Genomic DNA, 13,404 nt, shown 5'->3' on the forward strand with positions numbered 1-13,404 from the left:
CGGAACCATCGATAACATTCCAGAAACCTCTTTTACATGCAGGCGCGTCCTGCGCTTCACGATAACATTTGTTAGGCGGCCAAACGTGGTGGCCCGATAAAGATAAGTACATGTGTCAATATTTACTTACGTTGATTGTCCTACACACAGGTTTTGCCTGCCTCGAGCCGCAACGACATCGACTGCCACTTGGGGACTTCACGGCTGCGTCTGCGTAGGATTGTTCCCGCTTTGCCACATCATACCGTCTTCGGTTGGGTGGCATACGCGATCACAGCTGACGTAGCTTTGTGAGTGAAATCAGCGCCCCCTGGCCTTCAACTGGCACTGCCCCTGACTATGAAGGACCTGCATCTTCTACCTGGCCGGCGCTTTGGCAGCAGTGACGGCGGAGCCAACATATTTACTTACGTTGATTGCCCTACATACAGGTTTGTGCGGAATCTTGTATGTTTCCTTTTCTTACTTACTCCATCACTGCTGCCAAGCGTGAAGTGTAAATGTCCGGTACTAGGGTGATGCCTGAACTAACCAGGTCCCTAAAAGACATTCGGCAAGAAATGCGTGACATGCGAAGCGCTAGGGAAAAAGAACTCCGAAAGGAATTCAAAGATATGAAACATTCTATTGATTTCTTCAGCACCCAGTTTGATGCAATGACGACACGGTGTGCTGAAATTGAAAAAGAAAACGCTTCCTTAAAAAAGGAAAACACTGCTTTGACAGCCAAATGTCAGGAACTTGCAGGGCAAGTGTCTGGCCTTGAGGAGAGGGTGACAACCCAGGAACAATACTCAAGAAACAGAAACATTGAAATTAAAGGTGTGCCATTCACTGAAAATGAAAATCTTTTTGCAGTAATAGCTAAGCTCGGCAGCCTGGTCAATGAGCCTATCTGTGACGCAGACGTCGATGTTTGTCACCGTGTGCCGCGGAAAGACGGTGGCTGTCCGAATACTGTCGTTCAGTTTCGTTCGCGTTCAAAGCGCAATGGGCTTATTGAAAAGGCGCGAAAAAAGCGTATATCCGCCACTGAACTCGGTCAATCTGGTCATGCTTCTATTTTCGTAAATGAGCACCTGTTCCCAACACTGAAGAAGCTGCTTGGGCAAGTTGTTGCGCGAAAGAAAGACAAACAGTGGAAGTACGCGTGGACTCGGGATGGTAAAATTTTCGCGCGGAAAACTGACACGTCACGGGCAATACACATATCTGCAGTTCAAGACCTTGATAAAATGGAGTAAGCACTTGCTAGTGTGCATCGGACGTCGTCCTTACTGCAGCTGTTAAACATGGCTGAAAGACTGTTCACACCAACTGACATTGGTAAAATATTTTCTAAGAGTAGTAAGTGCACGTCCTTTTTACATTTAAACACGCAATCTGCACGCAATAAGGACGATGATCTCAACGCATTGCTGCCTTCTTTTGGTTTTTTATTTGACATTGTCGTGCTGTGCGAAACATGGTATCGCAACGAAGAAGTGTTGCAAATATCAGACTGTCTCTCATTATCTGAATCGCTGCAATAAAAAAGGCGGCGGTGTCCTGTTGCTTACAAGGACTAACTTGCATTGCGAATTGTTGAAAGACTTTACCCAAATTACTGCTGACTTAGAAACTTTGACTGTCCTTCATGGTCGCAGCATTTTTTCTGTGGTATATCGCCCACCGGGAGGGAATGTGGTTAATTTTCTTAAATACGTCGACAACCTGCTATCCGGGGTAACGATAACGACTACAGTTTAGTTTTGGGTGGTGATATTAATGTTAACTTGTTACACGATAGCCCACTTCGCAGAGACACATTGCGGGTACGTGAACCAAATGCTTTCAGTAATACAATTACTGCTCCTACTCGTGCTCAAGGTGACTGCCAAAGTTTACTCGATGTTTTCATTACGAATTTTGACACACAAAACATTGAATCAGGCGTAATCACTGCTCACGTCAGTGACCACTTGCCTATATTTCTACTTGTTAATTCACCTGTGTTGCCCTCGCGTCTTTCTAAAAATCAACACTTCACATTTCAGGATATTAACCCATTCACACTTGAAAAATTTTGCAACAAGATATTGCGCATAAGCTGGCAAGACGTGTATAACGAAAAAGACTGCGACAAAGCGTACGAGTTGTTTTTATCATTTTTTCAGAGCGCTTACAGCAAGTCATTGAAACGCAAAACAAAGAAAGCCAAAAAAGGAAGGAAACCTTGGATTACTGAGAGTACGTTGAAGTTGATCAAACAAAAAGATGCTCTTTCCATGCAATTCCTAGGCACAAGGGATGCAACAGATTTAGCAGAGTTCAAAAAATTCAGGAATAAAGTTAATGGTACTCTAAGGGCAGCAAAAGCACCATATTTCGAGAAATTATTTAATCAAGAAACGATAATGCGAACCGATATCACCTGGAAAAAACTAAACAGTTTACTTCGTGTAAACGATCAGCCAGAGAATGCAGCAGAGTGAGAAATAAATAATCAGCCGACATCAAGCACGGCATTGGCTGACGCTTTTAACAATCACTTTGTATCGCTGGTGAATAGTTCCTAAGATCGTCGTTGCACAGAATACGTAAAACCAAAAGTCGTCAAAAGTGCATTCTTAAGCCCCACTAACACTCATGAAATCTACAGCACGTTTCTGAGCCTTCGATATAGCAAAAGTTGCGATATCGATGATTTGCAGATTCGCCCAGCTAAGCATGTTCTAGACCTAATTTGTCCTGTCTCAGAGCACGTGCACAATCTTTCATTGGCGAATGGTATATTTCCTCGGCACATGCAAATAGCGAAGGTAACAGCACTTTTCAAATCTGGCGACAGAAACGAGCGCTCTAATTATAGGCCGATATCAATCCTGCCTATTTTTTCTAAATGTCTCGAGAAATTGATTAATACAAGAGTAACCTCTGTTTGTAAAAAGCACAATGTAATTACATATTACCAGTATGGGTTTAGAAAAGTTTGTTCAACAGAAATAGCTTTACTGATGCAAAAAGAGATAATTTTGCGAGGCTTTCAAGACATTTTACTTACTCTCGGTGTCTTTATTGATTTTTCGAAGGCTTTTGACACCCTTAATCACGATACTCTACTAACAAAACTTCATATTTGCGGCTTTAGGGGAACTTTCCTGAACTTAATTGGAAGTTATTTGCAGTACAGGTATCAGACCGTTGTCGAAGGTAACAACTGTTCAAAAAATTTGCCTATATTCGCTGGAGTTCCTCAAGGAAGCATACTAGAACCACTATTGTTTAACCTGTATATAAATGACATAACTAATATCAATAGCAACGCCAAATTTGTTATCTATGCCGACGACACTAGTTTGTCCATAACTTCTAAGGACGTGAAAGAATTGCTATGTGTTGCTAATGATACACTAGCCCAAATGAACAAGTGGAGCTTATTCAACTCATTAACTATTAATACTACCAAAACAAAAGGCGTGCTTTTCCAGCCAAAAAACAAAAGGCACAGTATTGACGGTCATCTAAAAATAGGTACTTCTTTCATAGACATAGTACCATCGGTTAAAAACTTAGGTGTCATATTCCAAAAGAATATGCTGTGGAATGACCATGTTAACATTATTCCTAACAAACTTGCACGAGTTGCTAGAATACTAATAAGATTACGCTTCCTTTTATCATTAAGAGTTAAGCTCCTACTTTATAATTCTCTTTTCTTATCTCATGTTAAGTATTGTCACCTCGTATGGGGCAACACGACTAGCAATAACATCAACATTCTATATTTATTGCAAAAGAAAGCCATCCGTTCAATTTCAAACACTTCATTCGATGCGCATACTGATCCTCTTTTTTGTCAATGAGATATAGCGCCGATAAAATCGGTCTACGATACAATTTCGCTGAAACGCTTTTTTACAGAAAGAAAAGGTAGCACTTATTTTCTCGTGCATTTGTCAACGCTAACACTACATACAAGCAGTTTCAGTACAGTCACAGAGAAACTTGGCATATTCCGCACTCAAGAACTAACTACGGGAACCAAACGCTGCGCCATGAACTACCATCTCTACTTCACTCTCTTCATTATTCGCCATACTTATTATCATTTCAATTAGGTGGCCAAACTTGCCACTCATTTGTATTTTGTTCTGATGTATACGTATTCTAAGCTGTAATTGCAGTGACTTATTTAGTTTTGTATTTCTGTGAATGTTACCCGTCAGTGAAAAGGGATTCATAATGTCTGCATTTTGTTGTTTTCCTTTTCCTGTTTTTCGTAACTTGTATGACAATACTATTTCTGCATTCCTGTCAATTTTTTCGCCGCAGTGCGAAGTAACTTTGTAAAAATAGTCCCATTTATCCATATATTGTTCATATTTTTTATTGTTCTTCCAATACATCTGTTTATCTTGTACTTGTGCACGCATTGCTACGTGATGCCAAAGAAACCAATAAGGGACACAGACCTAATCAAGCCGATTTGATGGCTTTTTGTCTGTGCCCCTGCTATCTGTACGTTGTATAGATACAAATAAAGTTCATGCAGCACGCAAAGGTAACTGTAATATTCAACGAAGGCGATAGAAACGAGCTATAATATAACCACCCTATTGTGCCTGCTTTTCTGGAAAGATATAAAAATAATTTTTAAATGCCTTTCATATTTTATTGATTCCACAATATTACGCAGGCACAATATAGATTCAGAAAAAGCAAGTCAACCGAGCTTGCGCTCTTAGCTCATGACGAGTATACCTTAGACAACTTTGAAAACAATAACTTGGTTCTGAGTATTTTGTTAGATATTATAAAAGCTTTCCACCACATTGACTATGAGGTCCTACTAAAAAGTTTCCCTGTTATGGTATTCGTGGCACAGCCCACTCATTTATATCATCATATTTACAACAGAAAACACAGTTTGTCGGAGTAAATGGCAAATCATCTGCAACGAAACCGCTAACTTGTGGTGTTCCTCAAAGAAGCATTTGGGGTTCATTTCATTTGATTCTATGCATATATGAGATCACCCACATTGACAACACCGCAAATCACATAAGTTACGCAGACGACACGAGTTTGTTACAGCGAAGCTGTTTATGGCTACGGTTCGGTGCATTTTTTGTGTCCGTCAACCAATCTGTATGAGCAAAACTGTCATCATCAGTAATGGCTCGTGCCACCTCTGGCGCGTTCATCTTCCGCAGCTGGCTCTGTTGCTGATTCTTATGCGAAGGTTCCCATACTGCCTCTGCAAAGGGCCTGACGGCCCTAGCTCAGTAGGTGCGCGATTTTGGCGTCAATCATTTGCCTCACTATATCGCGAAATGAAAACACGAATGTATATCACGAATGAATAACACGAATGGAGGCGGTTGTATAAATAAATACGTGTGCTTACCTTTCGTCACAATGACCACCGTACAATATAATACGTGTTCGTACCTTTGTTCAAAATTCTGTCAACTCCTTGTCGTGGGCTACACAGCTTCGCTGGTCATCCACCTTCACAGAGTGCAATGACTCATGATTTCCTTTCCCGGTCAATCTGGCATTGATACATCTAATCACGCAAATAACACGCGAGCGTTAATTGAAGACTCGTCGGTTCGAAATACTTTGAAACTGAACTTGAACAAGAACAAAACAATAATGTTTCGTCGCAAAAACAAACACTTTAAACAGCACCTCATCTTATAGTACCGAAACCAGAGTTCTTCAATCCTTACAAAGTTAAGGAGTGTACTTTCGGAACATGTCTACTGGAACGCGCACATTGATCATCTAACTATTCCACACCATCACATTTATGCATCGCCAATATACAGTGTTCCCGCTATCAGTTATTCTTCTTTTATACAATTCACTTTCTCTATGCTAACTTACAAAACACCAATTTGGGCGACCACAAGCGTAAGTAAATTAAAAGTTTTCTTCGTTACAAAAATGAGTAGTGAGACCCATCTGCTATCTCTCCTGCCTTTTACATACACAACCCGTTTCAGTAAGTCCATATTCTCAGAGTGGCCTCACTGTATAATTTCAGGCTTCGAATCCTTTATATATTAGAGACAATAAAGAACGCTAACTTTTTTTTAATTCACTTGGTACAACTTGAAGTTAATACGATTGCTTACAACACTCGAAATCCTGAGCACTGCAATATACACTGTTGCCGCACAAACTACGGGAAACGAGTGCTTCGGTTCTGGCGTGGGTATTAATGTCTAACGCGATATATTCTTGTCTTTGGCAGTTTCAGCCCGTGCTCCAATTTTCTTGTTTGTGCTCGCATTGCTTCATTAGAATGGGTCTTGCTAATACAGGATGTTTTAGCGAACACTTTCATAGTTTTTTAAAGGTTTCCTGTGGCAGATAGCTCAATTCTTGTTTATGAGCCAGCCTATTCGAAATGGCGGATACTACTAGCACAAAAAAACTTTAATGCAAAGTCGACTAATTAACAAGTATTTACTAATTAACTTTTCAGATATTTATCTCATGACCCATATTGTAATTTACAAATTCTAGCAGTGAAGTTCGCAAGGCAGATCCACTTGAAAGTAATTCTCAGGACGACACCAGTTTTGAGATATAAATTCCCGAACTTTGCAGAGAAATCCATTGGTCTTCTAGTTACTTCTGTGCTTCAGTGCACGAAACGACGCTTTTTAACAAATTAACTGGAACGCCAATGTATTTCTCCGCAAAGTTCGGGAATTTATATCTCGAAACAGGTGTCATCTTGAAAATTCGTTTCAAGTGAATCTGCCTTGAGAACTCCACGGCTAGAATTCGTAAATTGCAATATGGGCCATAATGTCGTTAGTTAAAAACTTAATCAGTGATTTTTATTGATTAGTCGATTTTGCATCTCAATTTTTGGTGCAAGTATTGTCCGCCGCTTCGAGTAGACCAGCTCATGAACTAGAATTGTGATATCTGCCACAGGTAACTGTTAAAGATTTTTAAAAGTGTTCGCTAAAACACCTTGTATATTGTTGGTATGTGTATGCTAGCACATTCTCCAGTTTCACATTTATTCCTACGCGTCCTTTTGCCTTCCTATAACTGAACATAAGACACGTGTTCGATGTATAGGTAACGTGTACAGTATAAGCTATACGACTTTGTTAATATACGTACAGTGTCTTTATATTTTTGTTCACTAAATTATAATGCATGTCTGTACATCATTTTTATAGCGTTTATATATGCGTTTCTTATTAGTTGTTAGATGTCTGGTCAAAGCATGCATTTCTATGTCAAGCTGTTCACTGCTGCCAAAGAAGACGGCCGCCGCCTCCGTCAAGCTGCTCAGTGCTGTAGCTTTTGTGCGGCTGCTACATCTATAAAGTTTAGTCAAATTTAATTCAATTGAAATTGTGGACGTTTCAGTGCAGCAAGTGTGTAGTACTTCAAGCACTCTCAATTAAACGCGTGTCGACATCTCATCCATCAATCACCCAGTCACTTTAAAGTGACTGTGTGATTGGTTCCCTTTGTAGGCATCAGAAGAAATGGCGCATTGTCATACCAGCAAACGTCACTGAAAGAGATTGTCTGAAAAAACGTGCTGGGCAAGTGCTTTGCTTCATTAAAAAAGCTCATGGCCATCGCGGGTTTTAACCGAGTCATCTGGAGTAGCTGCACGGGGCAGTTACACCTCGCGTCAATTTCTTAACTATCGGCGCCACGGGATAGTACACATTTTTAATTTCTCGATGTGCCATGCTCACAGATTTGTTGAACACACGCTCAGAACTGGCGTTGCGACGAGACAGCCAAGGCGCAGCTTACCAAGACAGGGAGTCGCAGCCTCGCCGGGCGGACGCATGCTCGCAAGTCGAGACGGCTTCGCACGGCGTCGCGAGCCCCGGGCGCCGGCGTAGAACCGGTCCGTCTTCGATGGCGCTTCGATTGAAAGCCACGCACTCGGAGCCATTGGTCACGGGTGGCGGACGTCCGGTTCTTTGACGGACGTTCCCATCGCACGGCCGGCCTCCGTGTTTCCGGTGGTCGGCGATTACGCGCCTCAACGGTGCTCAACCGCCCGCGGTCATGTGTTTCTCACCCGGGTTCGCTTGCCTGATCGAGTCCATAAAGGAAGCGTGTCGGGCTGCTCTCGCAAAAGCTCGCTTCCAACACTTGTGCGAGAATGGCCTGCTCCCGGGGGCAACCAGAAAGAGCGGAGCGTGCAACTCGACCTGTTCTTTCTTCTCATTTTTTCCCATTTCTTTGAAGCGCTGTTGATTTTCATTCTTTAAGGTTTCCGAATCGAAAACCAGCTCAACTCCAACGCAAAACTTATTTTCCACTTGAACGGAGAAACTAAACTGCATACTTGCATTCAAATTTAAAATCATATTCGCACTCGCGTCGATCAGCGGAATTACAGACCTGTCGCTAGAAAACATTTCAGCCGGTAAGACTTGCACTCTTGATTATTTGGCTACTTCTAGTCTGTTTTCCTAAAGTAGCGTGCAAGAGTGTGCCGCTCAGCAGCACAGTCGGACGATTCAATCTGTGGAGATCGACGTGTATTTTACCTGGCGACTTGACCGTTATCACGAAAATAAGGAAAATGACCTTTGCAGACAACCGATTTCTCCACATTATAGCCTGCCGCGTTAGATGTCTAAAGGTATTGTAGAATAAACGGCTAAATGCTGCACCGGTTGATTGATTGATTGATTGATTGATTTATTTATTTATTTATTTATTTATTTATTTATTTATTTATTGATTGGGCCTGCGAAAGAAGCCACAGTTCAGAGCTCTGGTCTAACCTAGTACAAAATTATGTAACGAAATGGCTTGGTCCCATGTACGTAGTTAATATTTGTGTAACACCCATGTATTTTCTAATCTCATACATTTCTTATATTTATTAAAATATTTGCTTTTTCGTGACGGTCTCATACACTGTCACTCTGAACAATGTGCTGACGTTGATAATTAAAACGTTTCCAAAATTTTCTTAGCTATATAGTATGCGGGCATGTGCAATCAATAAAATCCATTAATTTACCTAAAAATGTCTGTACGCAAAGCAATTGCGCACCTGTATAAAATGTACTGGTGTTTTCTTGGGTTATGTTCCTCCCGAACGGCACTCCCCTCCATTAAAGCTGTTCCCGCTCACACGTTATAAACGGTGAACCAGTGCAGAATGTTTTTTTCTTGGAAACAAAATAAAAGAAAGCACGCGCAAAACTCATCGTTGCAGTCCACCATTCAATCAAAATAGAAGTTGGATTGCGCAACAATTTGACGAGACAAACAGCAGAGCGATCTGCTGTGCCTCCTCTGTGTCCGTGCGTGTGCGCGCTTCGAGTTCGTGCTCAAACCAAGAGTTTTCTTCACCTACAAAGCAACACCGTGCCTCAAACCATTGCAATGTGAATGATAAGGGAACAGTCGAATGCGCTTATTTTTGCAAATAACTGTTGAGAAGATAGAAGTTGTGCACTGCATGCCACGCGTCCTAAGGAGTCTTGGTCAATGAGTTGCGAAAGCATGCAAAGCGTTGATCATCATTGTGCAGTCAGTCGTTTCTGTGGCCGAACAGAAAAGGACGTAGAAACATAGATAAGCAAAATATGAACATGCCCAGCTAACAATATATGAGGCACACAAGATAAAGCATAGAGAGACAGAGGACATAACATGTAACAGCACACAAGAAACGAAGGACAATTTTATACGTTACCAACCACACTGCACAACATAAATCTGAGAAAAACAAGAAAATTATTCAAAATTTCTACTTTTACTGGAGTTAATTTCTTTCAATAGAAGAAACAGCGATTATATTATTTCAAAAATTTCTTTTTCTTCCCTCTTCATAGTAAAATACACAACATTTCTTGATTACAACATAATTGATATACACGCGGTCAAGTAAGAGATTTTTCATCAATAAAGCGAGTGAAATGAGAATTGATCGTAACTTTACTATCCTCAATTAACATTTGTGTGCACCATGTCATACCAGTTCCGGTGATAGATCTCGCATGCCCGAGCCGACTGCTCTCAGTTTCTGAATAAGATGCAGCGGCAATCAGGGCGTGTCATGCCGCTCTGAGTATCGCTGCGCAAACGTGTGAAGCACGTGTAGTGCCGGGTGCCTTGGCGCCAGTTATCGTTGCATGGACGGAACGCACAGCGACAACTACCTGCTCAACAACAATTATAAGACCAGTGACCAGGACACTCCTGTTCAGTGGGTCCGGCCACGGCTTGTCGTTCAGTACCATCAAATGTCTTCTTTACGCCTTACAGACTGTCGCAGTTTCCGGTAGCCGTAATTGCAAGGATCACATTTCATCCTTCTATAGCTACACTGCACTCGGAATATCCGTTTGATAACTGCCCCTCGGTCATCGGTACATGCGCTCTGGAACAAACGGACTGGAGCACGTGTGATTAGTACGAGTCTCAAGTCGTGAGCTGTCAGCTGATCGTGGGGCCCTGCGGCGCATGGCCGGAACGTACAGCGACATCTACCTTCTCAACAACGATTACAAGACCTTGAATTAGGAAGGAACAGTGGAAACTAAGACGACCACGAGAGGGAGAACGACACAGGCCAAGCGCCAACTTAATTTGCCTTTATTCACCGAAAAGTCAGAAAATATGAAGAAAATCACAGACATGCGCACAATGACCATATTGCATCATCTGCAAAACTGTTCTAGATAGGACATCTCGCTTTTGAAGAGGGTCACGGAAGTATCACTAACACAGGTTTTTCCTCTCTTCTTTATATGGAAAGCTTCCAAAACCTCACGTGCCTTTTTATGCACCATCTAGCCCAAATGAATGTTGTCCTGAACGATTGTAAGGCGAGTGACTAGGACATTCCTCTAGCCGCGGCATGTCGCTCAGTACCGTCAGATGTCTTCTTTACGCCTTACAGATTGCCGCAGTTTCCGGTAGCCGCAATTGCAAGGAGCAGGTTCCCTCCCTACACGGCCTAGTGTACCCGGAATATCTGTTTCATAATCGGCCCTCGATCATCGGTAGATACGCTCTGCCACAAACGGACGGGAGCACATGTGCTTATTACGAGTCTCAAGTCGTGAGCTGTCAGCTGATCGTGGGACCCTACTGTGCATGGCCGGAACGCACAGCGACATCTACCTGCTCAACAAAGATTATAAGACCATTGACTAGGATGCTCCTGTTCAGTGAGTCCGGCCGCGGCATGTCGTTCAGTGCAGTCAAATGTCTTCTTTACGCCTTACAGATTGCCGCAGTTTCCGGTAGCCACTATTGCAAGGACCACGTTGCATCCCTGCATAGCCTACGGTACCCTGAGGTTCAGTTTGATAATTACCCCTTGAATATTGGTACATGCGCTCTGCAACAAACTGTCTGGATCAGGTGTGCTTATTACAAGTCTCAAGCCGTGAGCTGATCGCGGGACCCTGCTGCGCATGGCCCGAACGCGCAGCGACGTCTACCTGTACACCAACGATTATAAGACCAGTGACCAGGACGCTCCTCCTTAGTGGCTCCGGAATTGGCACGTCGTTGAGTACCATCAGGTGCCGTCTTTTCACTTTTCTTTTTATTATATTATATTTAGGAGATGTCGCCTTGAATTGGCACCCTGCACTTTTTTTCAAATAGGGATTTAAAGAAAAGAATAAATCATTATAATGTCAATAGCAGCATAATACAAATTTCTGTCACATGAACGAACTAATTCCACACTGTAACTGAAAGTCAACTCTAAATTTTAAAAACGCGAAGTCGACTCACATAAGTACACTGATGCCACGATAAAAGTGAAAGTCAACTCAGAAACACACTAACACGAAGTCCACTCACATAGGTGCACTAAAGTAAGTACACAAATTGCGGACACATAACTAGACTAGAATCAGAGCACTAAGAAAGCACAAATTTGATTCAAATGAAGGTACATAAAACCAGCCATTGAATTGGCCAAAGTCGGGTAAAAAAAAAACAAGTAAAGCTACAGAATGCGCTTATCACATTTAAACACTCTACTCAGTAGTTTCCGAGGATATTGCCCCGCGTCCTGTTTATTGCGCGTCTAGTTGATTGAATGCAGGGAGATTCTAAAAGCAAACGGGCAGATACCTACGCGTTTGCTTCCCGAGATATACACCCGCATGCTGCGCCACCTCACACACAAACACATGCACACCCATGTTTATATCTTCATGGTGATCAAAGGACCCGTACGGGGCCCGAAACGTCATGTTCTTTATTTTTCTTTTATTCTTGGCGAGTGGATGTTTCTTATGGCACCAGTAGGCTTCCTGGCCCTCCGAATTTTCGTCGAATTTTTGACTATATTGGCGCAATGATGTGGGACTCCTGTACCGCGGGACCGCGCGCTCAAAGGCCGGCGCCATGAAATACGACGAAGCGCGTAAGCTGCACGCCCTTCTTCTGGCCCGCCATTCAAGCGAAGTCTCTATTTTGAAAGACTCCTCTTCAATCTACGTTACATTTTTCTTATGGAGGTGCGGGGTAAAACACCTTCAACTCCTTGAAGTTGCTCGATCAGCGTCAGCAGCTCAGGGTCAGCGCACTGGTGCTCAGCTATCTTTATGGCGTCGATAACGCCGGCAAATGGCAAGTCATGGTCAGGGTCCGATGACGTCGTAGGGAGTGGTGCACGTGACAGTCAGCGTCGCTGTGCTTCCTCCCAGATCGGTAGACAACTGTTATGTCATACTCTTGTAAGCGCAGGCTTCAACCGGCTGGTCTGCCTGAAGGATCCTTGAAGTTGGAAAGCCAGCATAGGGCGTTGTGATCGCTGGCAGCCTTAAAGGGTCTACCGTACAAGTATAGGGTCGGAATTTACCAATTTCCCACACAACCACTAAGCATTCTTTTTCAGGGGTTGAGTTGTAGGCAGGCCGGCGATCCGGTAACGAAAACGCTTTATTCATGGGAGGGAGCGATATAAGCATATAAGTACACTCGGACATGGGTGACGTAGACGTCACCCATGTGTTAACCCAGACGTGTTAACCGTCTGGGCGCTATCAAGATGACAGCGTGATATGGCCACACAGTAGTTTTTCTCAGCCTTGGTGAGACTGTGGCTTGCATAAGCAATAGGGCATTCCGCACCAGCTTGCCACTGCACAAGAACTGCACTCAGACCCGTATTGCTAGCGTCAGTATGGATTTCAGTGTCAGCGTCTTCGTCGAAATGAGCAAGTATTGGGGCCACTTGCAAACGCTTGCGCAATTCATTAAACGAATGCTGCTGCTCCTCCGCCCAAATGAAAGGCACATCGTCGCGTGTAAGCCGCTTCAGAAGCTCAACAATTCTCGAGAATCCCTCGACGAAGTGCCTATAATATGCGCACAAACCAAGGAAGCATTGAACAGCCTTCTTATCTGTGGGTGGCGAAAACTCGGCGA

General features: G+C 42.9%; 1 long non-coding RNA gene across 1 annotated transcript; it reads left to right on the forward strand.

The window, feature by feature from the left end:
- Positions 1 to 310: 310 nt before the first annotated feature.
- LOC139059587 (uncharacterized) lies at positions 311 to 11,448 on the forward strand. Its single transcript, XR_011514216.1, has 3 exons — positions 311 to 431; positions 10,910 to 11,180; positions 11,240 to 11,448. It is a non-coding gene; the product is annotated as an uncharacterized lncRNA (long non-coding RNA).
- Positions 11,449 to 13,404: the final 1,956 nt, after the last annotated feature.

This window comes from Dermacentor albipictus, chromosome 4, assembly GCF_038994185.2.
Source record: "Dermacentor albipictus isolate Rhodes 1998 colony chromosome 4, USDA_Dalb.pri_finalv2, whole genome shotgun sequence".
Lineage (NCBI taxonomy): Eukaryota > Metazoa > Arthropoda > Arachnida > Ixodida > Ixodidae > Dermacentor > Dermacentor albipictus.